We start from the raw sequence: 20,928 nt of genomic DNA on the forward strand, positions 1-20,928 counted from the left end.
TTAAACAATTTGGTTATATTTGCGAATTAATTAAATACCACTTTGGATATTTTAGTGATAACACATTAACATGTCTAACTGGTGAAGATAACTATTTTGAATGGCTGGGAAATAAGAATATTTAAAGCCTGTGGTAACTGAAAAAAGAAAGGCAGATAACAGATTGGCCTATGTGGGTAAACATGCAGCAACTTAAGACAGGAAGGGTTTATTCTGTCTCACAGCTTAACAATACAGAACACAGGAGTGGGGAAGACAGGGTGGCAAGATTATGAAGCAGCTGGTTCTATGGCATCCATAGTCAGGAAGCAAGGAGGCATGAAATCCCTTTGATACTGTTTGCTTTTGCTCTCTTGGTGTGTCTCTCTCTCTCTCTCTGTCTCTCTGTCTCTCTCTCTCTCTCTTCTATATTTATTTATTTGCTTTACATTCTTATTTGTTTCTCCTACCAGTTCCCACTTCGATACTCCTTCCCCCTTCACTTCTCCTCCAAGAGAAAGGAGCCCTGTCAAGGAATGTCCCTTGACTGTGATACATCAAGTCTCTGCACAGCCAGGCACTTCTCTCATTGAGGCCAGGCAGGACAGCCAAGTTAGAGGAATGAGCAACAGAGAAGCAATAGCTTTAGGAATAGCTGTCACTCCAGTTGTTTGGGATCCATATGAAGACCAAGCTTCATATCTACTACATATGTGTAGGGAGGTCTAGGTCCCACCTGAGTATTCTCTTCAGTTGGTTGTTCTGCCTCTGAGAGCCCCCAAAGGTCCAAGTTAGTTGACTCTGTTGGTCTTCCTGTAGACTTCCTCTTCCCATTGGGGCCCTCAATGCTTCCACCAACTCTTTCATAAGCATCTCCAAACTCCATTCAGTGTTTGGCTCAGGGTCTCTGCATCTGTCTGAGTCAGCTCTTAGATGGAGTTGATCAAAAGACAGTCATGATAGCCTTCTGTCTGCAAATATAACAGAGTATCATTATTAGTGTCAAGGTTTTCTGCTTTCCCATTGGATGGAATCTAGTTGGGTTCCTTATTGCTTGTCCAGTCACTCAATCTTTGCACCATCGACTGTTCCTGCATTGATGGAGACTGCATAAATTTTGTGGGTATGTTAGTGCTCCTATTACTACACTGGGGTTCCTGGTTGACTACAGAATGTGGCCTCTTCAGATTCCAATATTCCCCACTGCTCTGAGACTCAGATGATATTGCTATTAATTCTTGGTAGCATACCTTATCTCAGGACTCAGATACATCAACAAGAAGCCCCCAACCACCTATCTCCACCGTCCTGACAGCTGTAGATTTCTTTTCATTCTCATGGCCATCTGGTCATCTCCTCTCTCTCTCTGTATAACTGACCCTCAATGTTTCAATTACCTTCTCCATCCCATCTCCCACTCAGTTCTCTCCCTCTATATGCTTCCTAGAACAATTTTCTTCCCTATTCTGAGTGAGATTCAAGTGGTGAGGATGTAGAGCAAGAGTAATACTCTTGAGTAATATTGTTGGTGGGAGTGCAAAGTTATACAACTACTTTGGAAATCAATTTGGTGGTTTTAAGAAACCTGGGGATTGTTCTTTCTCTGGCTATTCATAATAGCCAGAAACTGGCAGCAACTTTGAATAAAGGATAAATAAAATATAGTACATGTACACAATGGAATACTATTGAACTATTAAGAAAAAAGACATAATATATTCTGCAGACAAGTGATATAACTTGAGAATATCATCTTATGTGAGGCAACACAGACACAAAAATATATGCATGATATGTACTCACTTATAAGTTTATATTAGCCAGAAAGTATAGGATACTCCACAGAACCAAAGAGGTTAAAGAAGGGTAGTTTTCTCTTTTATGCAGTCTAAGATGCTAGCTCATAGATAGGTACCATGTATACTTAAAGTGGATAATTTTACCTCAATTAACCCAATCTAAAACCCCTTACTGTAATGCCAGGGGTTTGTTTCCATAGTAATACTGAATTTTATAAGTGGCAATTAAACTTAACTACCACAGAGATATTCCATGTTTGGGGGAAACCATTCTTATTTCATGGAGTTTTTGGACAACTGATGAACACAGCAGCTGATAGGATATCTCAGCTAATGTGACTAACTCAAGTTTAGTAACTAGACATCCTCTTGTTAGAAGTTATTACAGAGGTCTCTGCTTGATCACATATCAGACTTATCAAAAGCATAGCAATGTACAAAAGTAAAAATGAAAGGCAGCTTCATTCCCACCTGAAAAGAACGAGGTGGGCTTTGTTTATCCTATTTCAAATCACAGGAGAGGAAGAACAATTTTTAAATAAGCAAAAGCTAAATTCTATTTGTGTAGCTCTCATATGTGTGGATCATGTGAAGGTCCAACTGCTAATTCAGGATAAATCATATTATTTCTATGGGTGCTTATTTTCATTAAATTCTATTTTCAATGTGTCGAGATACTTTAGTAAATTTGTCTAATATCTCATGCTGTCCTTGGCACGAAACTTAAGAAGATATTTTGCAATAAACAACAACCTGACTATGGATCACTTGGCATTTGAAATTACTTTCTCATGTCTAATTTTATGTGAAAAACTCATATAGGTTACAGATATAGATCAGTGTAGATCAGTGGGTAACATGCTTCTTAACAAGTTAGAAGATCTAAGTTTTAGGTAAAATTTATATAAAAATTAGTCATAGTAGTACATGACTGTTATCCACGTAGTAGAGTGGAAAAGTCCTTCCCAGATGTTCACTGAACACCAAGTCCAGAGGAGAGGTAATTTAATATTTGGTGAGTATTCCTGTCGCAAAAATAAAAAAAGGAGGTGGAAGTGGGGGATAAAAGACATTTTAATGTCAACCCCTGGCAACTTCAGGTACCTATGTAGCAAATGGCAAACATTCTTTCCAAACACACACACACACACACACACACACACACACACACACACACACTTCTCTTTCTTTCTCTCCCCATTACTTTGTTTAAGCGTTTGTCAGTTTTGTTTTCTCAAAAAAAAAAAAAAGCAACAAAAATTTACAACCAAAAACCTTCTCATTTCATTGACTTGATTTACTGTTTTTTTTCTAATTCATTAATTTCCAGTCTGACATTAATCCACTAATAGAAATCTCTCCTGCTGGTCAACAGGAGTCACACGGGAATTATGATGAAACATTATAGAAAGAAACATGGAGTCAGCAGGACAAGTATTTATTTATTTTTATTTGTTTTTTTGTTATTTACTTAAATATTTTTTCTTTTATTGAAGTAGTTTTTTTCTCATACAATATATTTTAATTACACCTTTTCTTCCCTCTACCTCTCCCAGTTCCTCCCAGCTAGATCCACTCCCTTTCTGTCTCTTGTTAGAAAAAAATCCAGAAATCTAAGAGATGATTACAAAATATAACAAAATAAAATATAGAAAGATAAAACAAAAACCATCATATCAAAGTTAAATAAGACAAACCAACAGAAGGAATAGAGCCCAAGAGAAGACATAAGAATTCAGGACACACTTATTCACAACCCCAGGATTTCCATAAAAACACAACACTGAAAGCTATATTACATATTCAGAATATCTGGTATAGACTGCACAATGCTTCAGTTTCTATGCCTACATATTAGCTTTAATTAGTTGATTTAGCAGACCTTGCTCTCTTGATGTCCTATATCTCCTCTGGCTCTTATATTCTTTCTGCCTCTTCTTCTGCAGGGATTCCCTGAAACCTGAGGGAGAATCGTATTTACTGGTTTGCTTGGTGTTTATGGTTCTCTTTAGATCATCTGAAGTGTACCATATCAAGGATACTAAAGTGTATGGGTGAAATACAGTCTTCCATATAGATAAATTGAAAAATAAAAACCTCATAATCATCTTATTTTATTTAGAAAAGGCCTTTAACCTTTCATAATAAAAGCACAGGAGAAATTAAATATACAAAGGATATACCTCAACATAATAAAGGCAATTATAGCACACCTATATCCAAAAACAAGTAGAGAGAAAATCAAACCAATTCTACTAAAATCATGAACAAGATAATATTGTCTACTCTTTTTACACTTATTCAGTATTGTACTTGAAGATTTACCTAGAGCCATAATCTTGATAATTTTTATCAAGGAGATGAAAATTAAATAGTAAGAAATCAAAGTATCTTAATTTTCAGATGTTATGAGATAGTACATATAAGTGACCCTAAAAATTCTATCAGTAAACTCCAACAGCTAACACCACAGTCAGCAAATATATAATATTATATATAGTTATTATATTATTATTTAATATATTAAATACATTATATGCTATCTTAAATATAATTATGTAATACAACATCTTATATTATATATGAAATACGTATTTCATATGGATACAACCTTAACTGTAAAAATTAGTACCCTTTATATATACAAATTTTAACCAGACTGAGAAAGTAATCAGGAAGACAACACCTTTCATAATTGTGTCAAATTATATAAAATGTCTTGGAGTAACTTTAACTAAGAAAGTGAAAAACTTGTTTTTGAAGAAATAAATTGAAGAAGATATCAGAAGAATGATGATTACCCTGCTCATGGACTGGTAAGATAAATATAACAAAAACGGCTATCTTACCAAAAGCAATAGATTACTTGAAACTTGCATCAAAATTCCAATACAATTCTTCACAGACCTTAAAAGATCTTGAAAGAGAACTTCTCAACTTCATATGGAGACAAAACAAAGACACAACAAACAAATAAATCAAAAGCAAAGAAAAACAAAATAAAACAAAACTGCAGGAGGTTTCTTTCCCCCTCTCAATTTTAAGTTTCACTACAAAGCTATAGTAATAAAAACCATAAGGTATTGATATTAAAACTGAAATGTTGATCAATAGAATTATGTTGAAAACTCATCAATAAGTCTCCACACCTATGAATAATCAAGTTTTCATTTAAAAACACCAAAAATGTACACTACAGATAACACAGCCTTATCAACAAATGGTGCTGTCAAGTTAGATGGCTTCTTGTAGAAAACATAAGTAGGCTTATATTTATCAGTGTACACAAAACTTAGCTCCAACTGGATCAAAGACGTTCATAGAAAACCATATATATAGAACCCGATAGAAGAGAATGTGGGAGATAGCCTTGTACTGGCACAAGAGAAGACTTTCTGACTAGAACACCATTAGAACTGGTACTAAGATCAATACTTAATAACTGTACCTCATGACACTGAAAAGCTTCTGTAAGGCAAAGGACACTATCATTTGTACACAGCAGCAGCCTATAGAATGGGAAACAATCTTTTAGTCCCTCTGATAGAGGTTTAATATTCAAAATATATAAAACAATTAAGTAACTAGGTATAAAAAACTCCCAAAATAATCCATTTGAAAATAGAGTAGAGATCTAAACAATATTCTCAATAGAGGAATCTGAAATGGCTAAGAAACTTCTATAGGAGTGATCAACATACTTATCCATCAAGAAAGTACAAATAAAAACTACTTTGAGATTTCATCTTATACCCGTCAGAATGACTAACATCAATAACACAAGTGATAGCTCATGCTGGTGAGGATATGCAATAATGAAAACACTGTTCCATTGCTGGTTGGAGTGCAAATTTTATAGCTGTATGGAAATCTGTATGATAGTTTGTCAAATAGTTGGAAATCAATCTACCTCATGATCCAGCTATACAACTCTTAAGCATATACCCAAAAGATACTTCATTCTACTTTAAGGACACTTATTTAACACAGTTTATTGCTTTTCTTTTCACAAAAGCTACAATTAGAAACAAATTAGATAACCATCAAGAGAAATATGGATAAGGAAAAAGTAGTACAGTAACCCAGTGGAGTGTTACTGAGATGTTTAAAAAAATTATATCAAGAAATTTGTAGGCAAATTGAAGGAAGGGGAAAAATAAGTCATGAGTGAGGTAACTGAAAACCAGTAAGATAAATATAAAATGTATCCAATTATATGTCGTATTGCTGTTAAGTTAATGATAAACAAGCTACAGTCTGTAGTTCCAGAGGGGTTATATAAAGATGAAAAGATTAGGGGAACACATAACTATTTCTGTGAGAAGAAAATGGAATTAATTTTTTTAGTGGAATGGGCCTGTGGGGTGGGGCAAGTGGTAATGGAATATCAGGTGGGGATGGGGATGGGGAGGAGAGAGGTTGTTGAAAGAGGGTATATGGGGGTAGACAGCTAGAATGGAGGGGCATTTGAGAAGTGGTATGAAAACCTAATTCATTGAAATTTCATAAAATATATGAAGGCAACACAAAAGAAGTGTCCAAATAGGTGGGAGACAGATTATAAGTTTGCCATCTTTTTTCTAGTATTTAGTACCAGGACTAGGTCATATCCAATCATGCCATTGGCAAAATGGGTCACATGGAATTCTGTCCCCCAAACCCTGGTAGATTTGCCCTGGTTGATAAGACAATAGATTACTCCCTATAAACTGACAGCAATATCTCAATAATTACATAACTTATTTTAATTTTATATGAGTATTTTGCTTGCATGTACTTATATGTGCTACCTATGTTTTAAGTGATTGTGTTGTGTGGAAGAGAAAACTAGGACCCCTGGAAATGGTTGTGAGCTGCTATGTGGATCCTACAAACCAAACTCATGGCCTCTGCAAGAGCAGTAACTGTTTTTTGTTTTTGGTTTATTTTCTTATTTTTTTACTGGACATTTTATTAACATTTCAGATGTTATCCTTTTACCTCATTTCACCCCCCACCCAGGAACCCCCATCCCATCCCCCCTCTTCCTGCTTCTATGAGGATGTGCTCCTACCTACCCCACCAGTGCCACCTCCCCACCCTAGAATTTCCCTATACTCACTATACTCATCGTCCAGCCTTCATGGGACCAAGATAGATAGAAGATAGATAATTGATAGATGATAGATATTCATAAAACAGTAATTGGAGGCATGAAGAAGATATTCTAAAGGAGGAGGAGGACGTAAGAAAATATCTTAACAAAAATATGTTTATCAAACAAAATTATGGGATAACTCCATTCTTTCTTATGTATTAACTTTGAAAGAAGCTTTAACAAGAAACAAAAATAGATTGTTTTGTGAATATTTCTTGAATGAAGACAATTCTGGCTTCCATGTACACATGGGCACATAGAAATATGTTGGCAGGGGTATGGCAAGACAGTGACATGACAAATATTAAGGGATATTGTCACCAGCCCTATGATGTACAAGGATTAGATAAAACCTGTAGAATACAGGATGGAAGCAAATTGATTACTTGCAATGAAAACATCAGGATCTAATCTCAAAAGCCCAGAACTCACTTAAAAGCCAAGCGTGTCATTGTGCCTCTATAAGTCCAGTGTTCTGAGGTATAGCCACTTGCCAGTCAGTCAGTTTACCCCAACCCATAGTTGTCTTCTCAACTGTATAGAATTTCTCAAATCTTAGCCATGTTGTGTTCCTATAAACATAAAAATTTTATGTCTATTAATTCTCTTACTTTTTTATACTAATTTCACTCTGGACCATTGATTTAAGTAGACAGTTGATGAGATACAATGCCTTTGAAACAATAATGGTAATATAATTCCTCTATTGTGAACCCAGGAAAATGCAAACCCTTATACATGCTACACATACTAGGTTAGTCCTAAGATCACTTGGAATATCAACTTTTACTCTTCTGACATTAAAAAGTTTGACAGCAAACTGGTTAAACACAAACACCAACAGCAATGAAATAAAATAACTGGAAAATAACCTGGCAATAATTTGGAGCTATAACTGAATTGTAAAGTAAGGCAAAGACTTTAATACTGGTAAATAAGCTCCAGACAGATGTCTATACGTCTGGCCATCTGAATTTTCAGATTAGCTGTAATTGATGTTGGTTTAACAATGCTCATTTGTTAGAAATACTGTTGTCACAGAAGCAAAACTTCAACCAGCTTGCTTCTGTAAGCACTGACTGCTTTTAATTATCCCCGGTCCATACTCCACTGTTGTTGTTTAGGAGACATATTTTGTGAATAAATGGTTCTTTCCTTCTGTCACTTGTTAGCCTGCCAAGAAACTGGCAATCAGCTCAAGCTGGCCCAACTGGGTAACTGTCATGCTGATTTGTGTGAAATGTCCTGTAGAGAGATTCTAGGCCTGTAGCTATGAACTCAGCTGGGACAGAATACAGAGCAGCATGGGTTGAACTCTAGTTAGACGTTCTCCAGCTCATGTGAAATCTAGTCATAATTTCACAGTGACTCAGTATCTTTTAATAGACAAAAATTAAGAGTCTTTGCTAATGTATATTTCCGTTTTGGTATTTTGTGGTCTTAGTGAACTCTGATGTGTAATAAGATCTATGAAAATTTGTCATTTTCTTTTTCAATATGTTATATTCTTTTTACTATTATTTATCATATCTCTGATCAGAAATTACTAAGACCCTTCTTTCTTCTCTGACTCAGTCAATTTCCATTTTTTATTTCCATCAGATGAAAACAATCAGCTCCATGTAAGAAGAAATCTTAGTGTTGAAGCTACTCCATTGGTGCTAATGTTTTAAACCTAGCTCATGAGTCACTTGCACATGCTGTGACAAACACACACAACAAAAGTAGTGTAAAGAAGAAGGCTTAGGTAAATCTTTTAGGTCTGTTAAGAAACCAATTCTCCCCACCTCATAATCTTACAGTATAGGCATGTGTATTACATTTGGGAGTTCCCACTTGGCTCATAATTTGAGAGCACAGTCTATCATGTTGAGGAAGATGTTATGGCAGGAACTTAAGGAAATGGGCTTAAAGAAACTGGCAATGTTGTGTATGTAGTTAAGAACATAGAGAGACAGAGACTGAGGTTCTGCTTATTCCTCTCTCTCTCTCTCTCTCTCTCTCTCTCTCTCTCTCTCTCTCTCTCTCTCTCTCTCTCCATTTTTTAATCCTAACCAATGACATGGTGCTATCCACATTCAAGATGGCCCTTCCTACTTCATTCTCGAAGACACTCTCATAGGTATATCCAAATGTATGATTACATGATATGAAGTGTGGAATTAGGTATGTAGTCATGGTGCTATAGTAGTAACTCAGAGTTCTATCTTAGGGAAAAACCATGACCCAAAGAAAGATAGTGAGAGTCTTTTGAAACTTCAAGGCTTGTTTCCAGTGGCATACCATCTCTAACCAGGCCACACTACCTAATTCTTCCCAGATGGTTCTACCAATTACCACACATATCAGAGTATGAAGGGGCATTTTCATTCAAATCAAGTAGCCACAAACTTCCAATTATTTTGCCTCTGATCTAAGTTCTAGGTTATAAATGTGTGCCACCATGTCTACTTTTAGATCAGGTTACATGTTTTAACACTGTTCGGTATTTGTTTAGTTCTAATAAACATGTCTGTAATAAACTACAGCTTTTTTGTTTTTTATTATATGTATTTATTTACTCATTTAATTAGTCTCTTTCCTAGTGTTTTTGTGTAAGTATTTGTGTATGATTGTTTGTGTGTATGCATATATGTATGTATGTATGTAAATGTGTATGTGTGCGTGCATTTCCCTTGCACATATATGGAAGTCATAGGACAACTGTAGTCATTTTCGGTTTTTTCCTTCTATTATGTGGTTAGTAGGAATCAAGTTCAGGTAGACAAACTTTGTGGTAAGTGCCTACTCCTGCTAAGTCATTTTGCTGGTCCTCTAGAAGTTTTTCTTACTTTGAAGCTGTATTTAATTATTGAAATTTACTTATCTTTCTCATTTTTTATTTAACTTCCACTAGCACCAAATTTATTTTATATAAATTAATTACTTACATTATTTATTAATTTATAGTTATAAAATAATAAACACTAAATAAGTATATAAAATTTTAAATTAATTACATATGTTCTTTTCTTACAATAATTTTATTTATTTATTATTAATCATTTTATTAATCATTTTTACTTTTTTATTAGTTATTTTATTTACATTTCAAATGATATTTCCCTTCCCGGTTTCCCCTCTGCAACCTGTTAATCCCATCCAGCTCTCCTCTCTCCTCTTTGCTTCTATGAGGGTTCTCCTCCACCCACTCACACACTCCAGCCTCACCACCCTAGCATTCCCCTACAATGGGGCATCAATCCTCCAAAGGACCAAGGACCTCTCTTCCCTTTGATGTCAGATCAGGTCATCCTCCGCTACATGTGTTATCTGGAGTCATGGATTCCTTGTTGTATATTCTTTGGTTGGTGGTTTAGTCCCTGAGAGCTTTAGTGGGTCTGGTTACTTGATATTGTTCTTACTATGGGATTGCAATCCCCTTCAGCTGCTTCAGTCCTTCACCTAGCTCTTCCATTGTAGTCTCTGGGCTTAATCTAATGGTTTGGCTATGAGTACCTGCATCTGTATTTGTCAGGTGCTGGTAGAACCTGTAAGAGAACAGCCAGGCATTCCAGGATCCTCTCAATAAATGCTTCTTGACATCTGACAATATTTTAAAAATATTATTTAAATTTTCAAACCTCTATGTATGTATTTTGGAAATACTTGCCCATTATTTATTTTGATTTCTTGCCCACTGCCACTGAACCTCTTCTGTGTGGGGAAAACCCTGCTAATTAAGATTGAAGTCTACCATTGACCAGATAACAATATGAAGGACTCCCTTCATTGGCAGGGTTTTACCTCTCTGAACTTGTCTGGGCAGTGCTACACTCCCCCTCCCTTCACATACATACCTCTACCTGCAGAATGTCTCATAACCTTAGTTAAATTACAGGTTGAGCTTACTTTCTTCTGATAATAATCTGGTCGGCTAGAACATAAGACTTCTGAAATGTTTCCCCATGCTAAAGAGGCATTTCAGTATTCTAAGCCATCAGTCAATCAACTTTACTCATGCTTCTACTCCAGTCCTCCAAAAGTATATAAGGCGTGAACAACCTCTAGAAATGTTGAAATGCCTCTCTGAAGCTGGTCCCAGTGTTGTTATGCTCCACATTTACTCACAGGGTTTCTGAACACCTGGTCTGTTTCTGCTCCCTTTGTTCTCATGGACCAATAAGAGATTACAATTTCCGAGGGGTATCACCCCATTTAAGACTTAAAAATAATGAAGAAACAGACATACCTGTGCAGGTGGAAAAAAAGCTTTACAGATATATTGCTTTTATCTCAGTGAGACTATCTGAGATTCTGACCAGCAGAACTGTAAGATGAAAGGTCTCCCACTAACTTTGGCATAAATTTTCTCTATGAGGGTGGTCTTCCACCCATTCACCCTCTCCTTCCTCACCCCTCTAGCATCCCCCTATGTTTGGGCATCAAGCCTTCATCCCTTCCCACTGATGTCAGATAAGACCATTCTCTGCTGTATCTGGAGTCCTGGCTACCTCCATGTGTACTCTTTGGTTGGTGGTTTAGTCCTTGGGAGCTCTGGCTGGAGCTGAACGAGATTGAAAACACATAAGAAGAACAATATCAACTTACTGGGTAATTTTTTTTCAGCATAAGAAATGTGGATCTTTATATCTTATGATGAAACCAAGACTGGCTCTTTTAATTAGGCATGATGCTATACTCCATAACCAGACAGTGACATTTATTTATTTTACAATACACATCCACATTAACATTTTAATTGTTATTCATTCCTAACACATTCTTTATTTCTATAGAAGAAAAGTAAGAGATTCTGCACTGGTTGCAATTTCTCAACAGCCTCCTCTACAAGTAAATTAAAAATTTCCCTGTTTTTATAAGTGTTATATACTGCTGAAATGAATGCAAGTAAGAGAAAAGTATAGACCTGATCATAGTGTCTCTGTTCTGTAATATCAGCACATAAAAGGTGGAGTAAAGAGAACCAGGAGCTCAAAAGACCTATGTTGAAAGTTGACCTCCCCACTTCAAATGATTTAATTAAGAAAAATTCCTCAGGGGTATCACCAGCCATTTGAATTTTAGTTAATTTCAGATGAAGTCAAGCTGACAACAGAACAGTTAGTTCTCAATGCTTCCTTCCCCTATCTCCTTTCTCCCTCTTCTTTGTTCTTTTCCTAATCTTGGGCTACATAATATTCTACAACTTTTCCCACTTCAAGATCAAATAATAAGAAGAGGATGAGGAAATGGAGGAGTTGTAAGAAGAGAAGGAGGAAAAAGAGGATAATGACAATGACAAAAATGTCAAAGTTTTGTTGTTGTTAAAGAAAAAGTCTACATGCTTGTTAGAAAATTTTTGTTCTAAGCTACTTAACACTTCAAAACTCAGTGCTCCTGTTGTATAAAATAGAAAAAGTTTCTATTCAGGAAATATTTGTGAGGATAAAAGGACAAAATGCATGCAGAATTTATAACTAAATAAGGTTTTTTTAGATATTACAGACTCAAAGTACTTGTTTGTTTGTTTGTTGTTTTAGTAAAAAACAGAATAATTAGTAAGGTCTGAGAAAAACATACAGGTTTTTTACAGAAACAACAGGGTCAAGAGAAAAGGTCACAAAGATCATTTTCATAAGTGATTACATACAACCTCTGTAATTCTTGATGGTTAATTGTTCTCTCTTTTAGGTGATCTAATGAAGAATTCAATTATATGTGAGGTAATATGACACTTGTACAAACATTGCATGCTCCATGGTCTGAGACACACAGTTACACTGTTTCCCCTTCATGTAGCCCATGATTGTCACCTTGCGTTATTTCCAAATCCAATCTGTTGAAAAGGCTTGACACTATGTATGAACATTTGAATTTTATTTTTTTGTGTGTGTGTTTTATTTTATTGAATTTTATTGTGTTTTTTGATCCTGGGCAAATGGTAGTTTACTGAAGTGGACTTTTTCTCCACTGCAAACAGAAAAATCTCTTTTTAATTGGTTTTAGTGTTGTGGGCATTTAAAGTAATTTAATTAGACACTATTAATATAACTGTTATTTGGTAATAAGAACAGATGTGCAAAGACATCAGATAAGTGAGTTTAAAAAAATCACTGTTCTATCTTCATTCCAATCAATTCTTATAAATCATATCTATTCATAAATAGATGCATATATTGTACATTTTCCATGTATTTTATAATACATATATAATGTATAGTATGTTTTTATATGTGTAATAATAATCTTTAAATTTATGTGTCTAGATGAAATATTTATAATCTAAATATGTCATACATAAGATAATAATTAATATATATTATATTAATAAATGCTACATATACACACACATAGATATACATATACATATATACATATATCTAAATATATCTAAATGTATCATATATGAGATAATAATTTATATATTATATTAATAAATGCTACACATACATTCACATATACATATACACATATATACATATACACATATACATATCATATACACATATATACATATACACATATACATATATACACATACACATATACACATATACACATATACACATATACACATACACATATACACACATATACATATACATACACATATACATATACACACACACACATATATATATATATATATATATATGTATATGTATATATAACTTTTTTAAATTTTTGAATTTTTTGTATTTAAAGAAATGTGGTTATATTATTATGGAATTAATTTGTTTTCTAATGGTCTAAATGAAGAATATTCTCAGTGAATTTATCTTTTCCTATACATTTATTAGTAAAAGAGAATCCTTACTGAAGAATAGGTTTTCATGAATGTTTATTTCTAAACTAATCTTAACAAACTGGCCAGGCTTGGTAATGCAATTAATCTGAAAGCTGAGTCAAGAGGAGGTTAGAATCTAGCTACATAGTGAGTTCAAGACCAGTTTGGAAAGTGGGTAAGTGTCTGTCTCAAAAAAAAAAGCATAAAAATAGGATGTAGGTTTTTGATAGGTAAGTTCCAGTACAGATGAAATTTCAAACATGAGCAAGGCTCTATGTTTAGGGAAAAGTGCATCAAACAAAAAAGAAAAATAAATAATCAAATGAATAAATAAATAATAGGATTGGATCTATCTTCAAATCAGAGAGTAAATTGGTCTAGTATCTAGACTAAGTTTGCTTTTTTTTGGCAAGATTTCTCTGATGACTCTATTTTCCTGTAGCCACAGAACAAACCATCCAACATATGTAAAAATTTTGACTTGTACAAACTATTTCTCTTCTCATAATCCTCATATAATAAGACAGCAGAGAGCAGACTTCTATGGTCTCCACGGAAGCCCATGTTTACATGAGAACTCAGCTTTTATAGAAGGATTCACATGATTATTCATCATGGATGCACATACTCTATTCATCATGAATTCATACGCAATATTTATCATAGAATTCACATGCTATATTCATTATACATAGGCATACCTCATTCATCATACCTACTCATCATTCAGTTCTTATGTCACATTCATCATGAAATTACAATGTTCCAGTTCTTGTGATGTTCATATGCCCTACTCATGTGAGGTACACATGCTCCATTCATAATTAAATTCAAAAGAATATATCTAAAAGGGACATAACATAATATATAATCCTAATATTTTTTCTATACCTTTCATCTCCTAAAATAATTTTTTAACATAGAAAGCAGTAGAGTATAAAATGACTACTAGTGCTGATATGAGAAAGATTGGGAGCAGATATGAGAGGCTTGAGTAACTAAATATTCTTGATTTAATCTTCCATTTCATATGCTGGGAATATAAAAAGTAAACAAAAAATCATGGAGAACTCCTCTGCTCCTCTGTGAATCATTCCTTTAGAAAAGCCATATCAGGAATAGGTCACAACACTTCCCTCCAAAAAAAAAAAAAAAAAAAAAAAAAAGAGTAATTGGGACCCACAGGGACCAATGAACTCCCTCACTGTCAGTGCCGCAGGACCCTTCCAGTCTGGACTTGTGCCATGAGCAGTCATAGGGCCCCAGCTCTACACAAAATACCCCCAAACCCAGAAGAGGCTGGACTTGTAGGAGTTCTAATACTCCAAAAAACATAGGATAATAGGATCACAGGATCTAAGAAGCTTGTGCACACCAGGATTTTAGGATCACAGAAGAAGTCTAACTATCAGGAGTTATCACTCCCAGGATCTCAGGATTACAGGATCACAGAGACAGCTAGACTCAGAGGAGTTCTGACACAAGGAAGATAACAAGACAGGCAGGGTTATGTCAGAGACAGTGAGTGAAGGTAGGGATAACAAGATGGCAAAATGAAAGCAGATGAACATAAGCAACAAAAACCAAACTTACATGGCATCATCAGAACCCAGTTCTCCCACAATAGCAAGTCATGAATACCCCATGTCATCAGGAAAGCAAGATTCAGGTTTAAATTCACTTCTCATAATGATGAAAGAGGACTTTAAGAAGGATATAAATAACTCCCTCAAAGAAAGATAGGAGAACACAGGTAAACAGGAAAAACCCTTAAACAGGAAACACAAAAATCCTTTAAAGAATTACAAGAAAACACAACCAAATAGGTAAAGGAATTGCACAAAACCATCTAGGAACTAAAAATGGAAGTAGAAACAATAAAGAAATCACAAAGGCAGACTACCCAGGAGATGGAAAGCCTAGGAAAAAGATCAAGAGTCATAGATACAAACATCACCAACAGAATACAAGAGACAGAAGAGAGAATCTCAGTTGCAGAAACAGAAAAAAACATTGACATAGAAAGAAAGAAAATACAAAATGCAACACACTCCTAACCCAAAACATTGAAGAAATCCAGGACACAATGAGAGGACCAAATCTAAGGATAATAGCTATAGAAGAAAGGGAAGATTACCAACTTAAAGGGTCAGTAAATAACTTCAACAAAATAATAGAAGAAAACTTTCCTAACCTAAATAAAGAGATGCCTATGAACATACAAGAAGTCTACAGAACTCCAAATAGACTAGATCAGCAAAGAAATTCCTCCTGTTATATAATAATCAAAATATCAAATGCATATAACAAAAAAAGAATATTAAAACCATTGAGGGGAAAAGGTCAAGTAACTTATAATGGCAGACAAATGAGAATTACAACAAACTTCTCACCAGAGAAGCCAGAAGATCCTGGACAAATGTCATACAGACCCTAAGAGAACACAGATGCTAGCCCAGACTACGACATACTACAAAACTCTCAATTACCATAGATAGAGAAACCAAGATATTCCATGACAAAACAAAATTTATACAATATTTTTCAACAAATCTATCCCCACAAAGGATAGTAGAGAGAAATCTCCAACACAAGAAGGAAAATTATACCTTAGAAAAAGCAAGATAGTAATCTTCTTCCAACAAACCCAAAAGAAGATAGCCACACAAACATAACTCCATCTCTAATAACAAAAATAACAGGAAGCAACAATCACTTTTCCTTAATATCTTTTAACATTAATGGATTCAATTCCCCAATAAAAAGATAGACTAACAGACTGGATACATAAACAGGACACAATATTCGCTGCATACAGGAAACACACCTCAGGGACAAACACAGAGAGTACCTAAGAATAAAAAACCTGGAAAACAATTTTTCAAACAAATTGTCTAAGAAACAAGGTAGAGTAGCCATTCTAATATCAAAAAAAAAAAAAAAAATCGACTTTCAACCAAAAGTTATGAAAAAAGTAAGGATGGACCCTTGTCCAAGGAAAGATTAACCAAGATGAAATCTCAATTCAGAAGATCTATGCTCCAAATGCAAGGGCACTCACAATCATAAAAGAAATTTATGATAGCTCAAAGCACACATTGCATCTCACACAATAATGGTGGGAGACTTCAATACACTTTCATCAATGGACAGATCATGGAAACAGAAACTAAACAGAGACATAGTAAAACTAAGAGAAGTTACAAACCAAATGGATTTAGCAGATATCTATAAAACATTTCATCCCAAAACAAAAGAATATAACATCTTCTCAGCACCTCATGGTACATTCTCCAATATTGACCATATAGTTGCTCACAAACCAGCCTCAAAAGATACAAGAAAATTAAAATAATCCCATTCATCCTATCAGATCACCATGGACTACAAATGTCTTCAATAAATATAAAAATCAATACAAAGCCCATATCAACATGGAAACTGAACAACATGCTATTCAGTGATGACTTGGTCAAGGAAAGAATAAAGAAAGAAATTAAAGACTTTTTAAAATTTAATGAAAATGAGGACACATCATACAAAAACTTGTGGGACACAATGAAAGCAGAGCTAAGAAAAAATACTGATAGCTTTAATTGCCTACATAAAGAAACTGGAGAGAGCAAACACTAGCAGCTTGACTGCACACATAAAAGCTCTAGAATAAAATGAAGCAAATATACCCAAGAGGAGTAGACAGCAGGGAATAATCATACTCAGGGCTGAAATGAACCAAGTAAAAACAAGAATAGCTATACAAAGAATCACCAAACCAGAGCTGGTTCTTTGAGAAAATTAACAAGACAGGTAAACTTTTAGCCAGGTGAACTAGAGGGCACAGAGACAGTATCCAAATTAACAAAATCAGGACTGAAAAGGGAGATATAACAAGAGAAACTGAGGAAATTCAAAAAAATCATCAGACCCTACTACAAAAGCTTATACTCAACAAAACTGGAAAATCTGGATGAAATAGCTATATAGCAGGTACCAAAGTAAAATCAGGTAAACTATCTGAAGAGTCCTAAAACCCCTAAAGAAATAGCCACAGTCATTAAAAGTCTCCCTACTAAAAAATGCCTAGGACCAGAATTAGTGCAGAATTCTATCAGACCTTCCAAGGAGACCTAATACCAATTTTCTATAAAGTATTCTACAAAATAGAAAGAGTAGGAACACCACCCAATTTGTTTTGTGAAGCCACAATTACACTCACACTTAAACCACTCAAAGATTCAAAAATGAAAGAGAACTTTACACCAATCTCCCTCATGAATATCGATGCAAAAATCCTCAATCAAATTCTTGCAAATTGAATCCAAGAACACATCAAAACAGTCATCCACCATGATCAAGTAGGCTTTATCCCAGGACTGCAGGAATGGTTCAGTATTCGGAAATCTATCAATGTAATCCACAATATATCCAAACATAAAGAAAAAAAAAAAAAAAACAATGATCATCTCACTAGATTCTGGGAAAGCGTTTGAGAAAATTTAACACCCCTACATGGTAAAAGTCTTGGAAAGAACAGAAATCCAAGGTCCATTCCTAAACATAGTAAAAGCTATATACAGCAAACCAGTATCCAACATCAAATTAATGGAGACAGACTTGAAGCACTCACACTAAAATCAGGGACTAGAGAAGGATGCCCACTCTCTCCCTACCTATTAAATATAATACTTGATGACCTAGCCAGAACAATGAGTCAACAAAAGGAGATCAAAGAGATACAAATTGAAAATAAAGAAGTCAAAAATATCACTATTTGCAAATGATACAATAGTATACTTAAGTGACCCCAAAATTCCACCAGAGAACTCCTAAACCTGATAAACTACTTTAGCAAAGTGGCTGGATATAAAATTACCTCAAGCAAATCAGTAGCCTTCCTCTTATTAAAGAATATACAGGCTGAGAAAGAAATTAGGGAAATGACCCCTTTCACAATAGTCACAAATAATATAAAATATCTTGGTGTGAATTTAACCAAGCAAGTGTCACATCTGTACAACGAGAACTTGAAGTCCCTGAAAAAAGAAATCGAAAAAAATCTCAGAAGATGGAAAGATCTCCCATGCTCATGGATTGGCAGGATTAATATAGTAAAAATGGCCATCTTCCAGAAAGCAATCTAAAAATTCAATGCAATTGCCATCAAAATTCATCAAAATTCCATGCTTCACAGAGTTTGAAAGAGCAATTCTGAAATTCATTTGGAATAACAACAACAACAACAACAACAGGATAGAAAAAACTATTCTCAATAATAAAAGAACTTCTGGGGGAATCACCATCTTTAACCTCAAGCTGTACTACAGAGCAATAGTGATAAAAACTGCATGGTATTGGTATGGCGATAGGCAAGATCAATGGAATGGAATTGAAGACCCAGAAATGAACTCATATACGCATATACCCACGGTCACTTGGTCTTTGACAAAAGAGCTAAAACCATTTGGTGGAAAAAAGACAGCATTTTCAATAAATGGAGCTGGTTGAACTGGAGGTCAACATGTAGATAAATGCAAGTTGATCTATTTTTTCTCCTTGTAAAAAAAAACTCAAGTACAAGTGGATCAAGGACCTCCACATAAAACCAGAAACATTGAAACTATTAGAAGAGAAAGAGAAGAAGATCCTCGAACACTTGGCCACAGGGAAAAATTTCCTGGACAGGAAACCAATGACTTGTGCTCTGAGATCAAGAATTGACAAATGGGACCTCATAAAAGTGCCAAGATTTTGTAAGGCAAAGGACACTGTCAATAGGACAAAACAGCAGCCAACAGGTTGGGAAAAGATCTTTACTAATCTTACATCTGATAGAGGGACAGTATCAAATATATATTAAAAAAAACTCAAGAAATTAGACACCAGACAATCAAATAACCCTATTAAAATGGGGTGCAAAGGTCAACAAAGAATTTTCAATTGAGAAATATTGAATGGCTGAGAAGCACCTTAAAGAAATATTCAACATCTTTAGTCATCAGGAAAATGCAAATCAAAACAACCCTGAGATTCCACCTCACACTAGAAAGAATGGCTGGCATTAAAAACTTAGATGATACCAGATGCTGGCAAGGATGTGGAGAAAAAGGAACACTCCTTTATTGCTGGTGGGATTGTAAGCTGGTACAACCACTCTGAAAATTAGACTAGCAGTTCCTCAGAAAATTGGACATAGTATTTCCTGAGGATCCAGTGATATCACTCCAGGGCATATACCCAAAAGATGCTCCAACATATAACAAGGACACATGATCCACTATGTTCATAGCAGCCTTATTTATAATATGCTGAAGCTGAAAAGAACCCACATGTCTTTCAACAGAGGAATGGATATAGAAAATGTGGCACATTTACACAATGGAGTACTACTCAGCTATTAAAAACATTGAATTCATGAAATTCTTAGGAAAATGAATGGAACTAGAAAATATATTACTGAGTGAGGTAATGCAGTCTCAAAGAACACAAATGTTATGTACTCATTGACAAGTGGATATTAGCCCCAAAATTCACAATACCCAAAATATAATTCAAAGACCACATGAAATCCTTGAAGAAGAAAGACTTAAGTGTAGGCTCTTTGGTCCTTCTTAGAAGGAGTAACAAAACACTTACAGGAGCAAATTCAGAGATAATGTGTAGAGCAGAGACAGGATTAGGGACTATCCAGAAAGTGACCCACCTGGGGATCCATTCAAGTTGCAATCACCAAATGCAAACACTGTTGTGGATGTCAAATAGTGCATGATGTAAGGATTCTGATGTATTTGTCTCGTGAGAGAATCTGTCAGAGGCTGACATATACAGAGGTGAATACTAGCATCTAACCATTGAACTGATTACAGGGTCCCCAATGGAGGAGTTAGAAAGAAGACTGAAGAAACTGAAGGGGCTTACTGCCCCATGAAGAAAGTGACAATACCAACCAAGCAGAGTTTCTAGGGTCTAAATGGCTAGCCTAGGAACACACATGGAGGGACCCATGGCTCCAGCTGTACAAGTAGTGGAGTATGGCTTTGTTGTGCATCAGTGTGAGTGGAGGTTCTTAGTCCCTTGAAGGCTGGATGCCCCAGTGAGATGGAATTCGAGGGAGAGGAGGTGGGAGTGGGTGGATGGGAGGGGAAACACCCTCATAGAAATAGGAGTAGGGTGAATGGGACAAGGAGTTTCTGGGGTGGGGGGAATGGGGAAAGGATATCTGAAATGTAGATAATTAAATATTCAGT

The sequence above is a fragment of the Arvicanthis niloticus genome, chromosome 10, assembly GCF_011762505.2.
Source record: "Arvicanthis niloticus isolate mArvNil1 chromosome 10, mArvNil1.pat.X, whole genome shotgun sequence".
In the NCBI taxonomy this organism is placed as follows: domain Eukaryota; kingdom Metazoa; phylum Chordata; class Mammalia; order Rodentia; family Muridae; genus Arvicanthis; species Arvicanthis niloticus.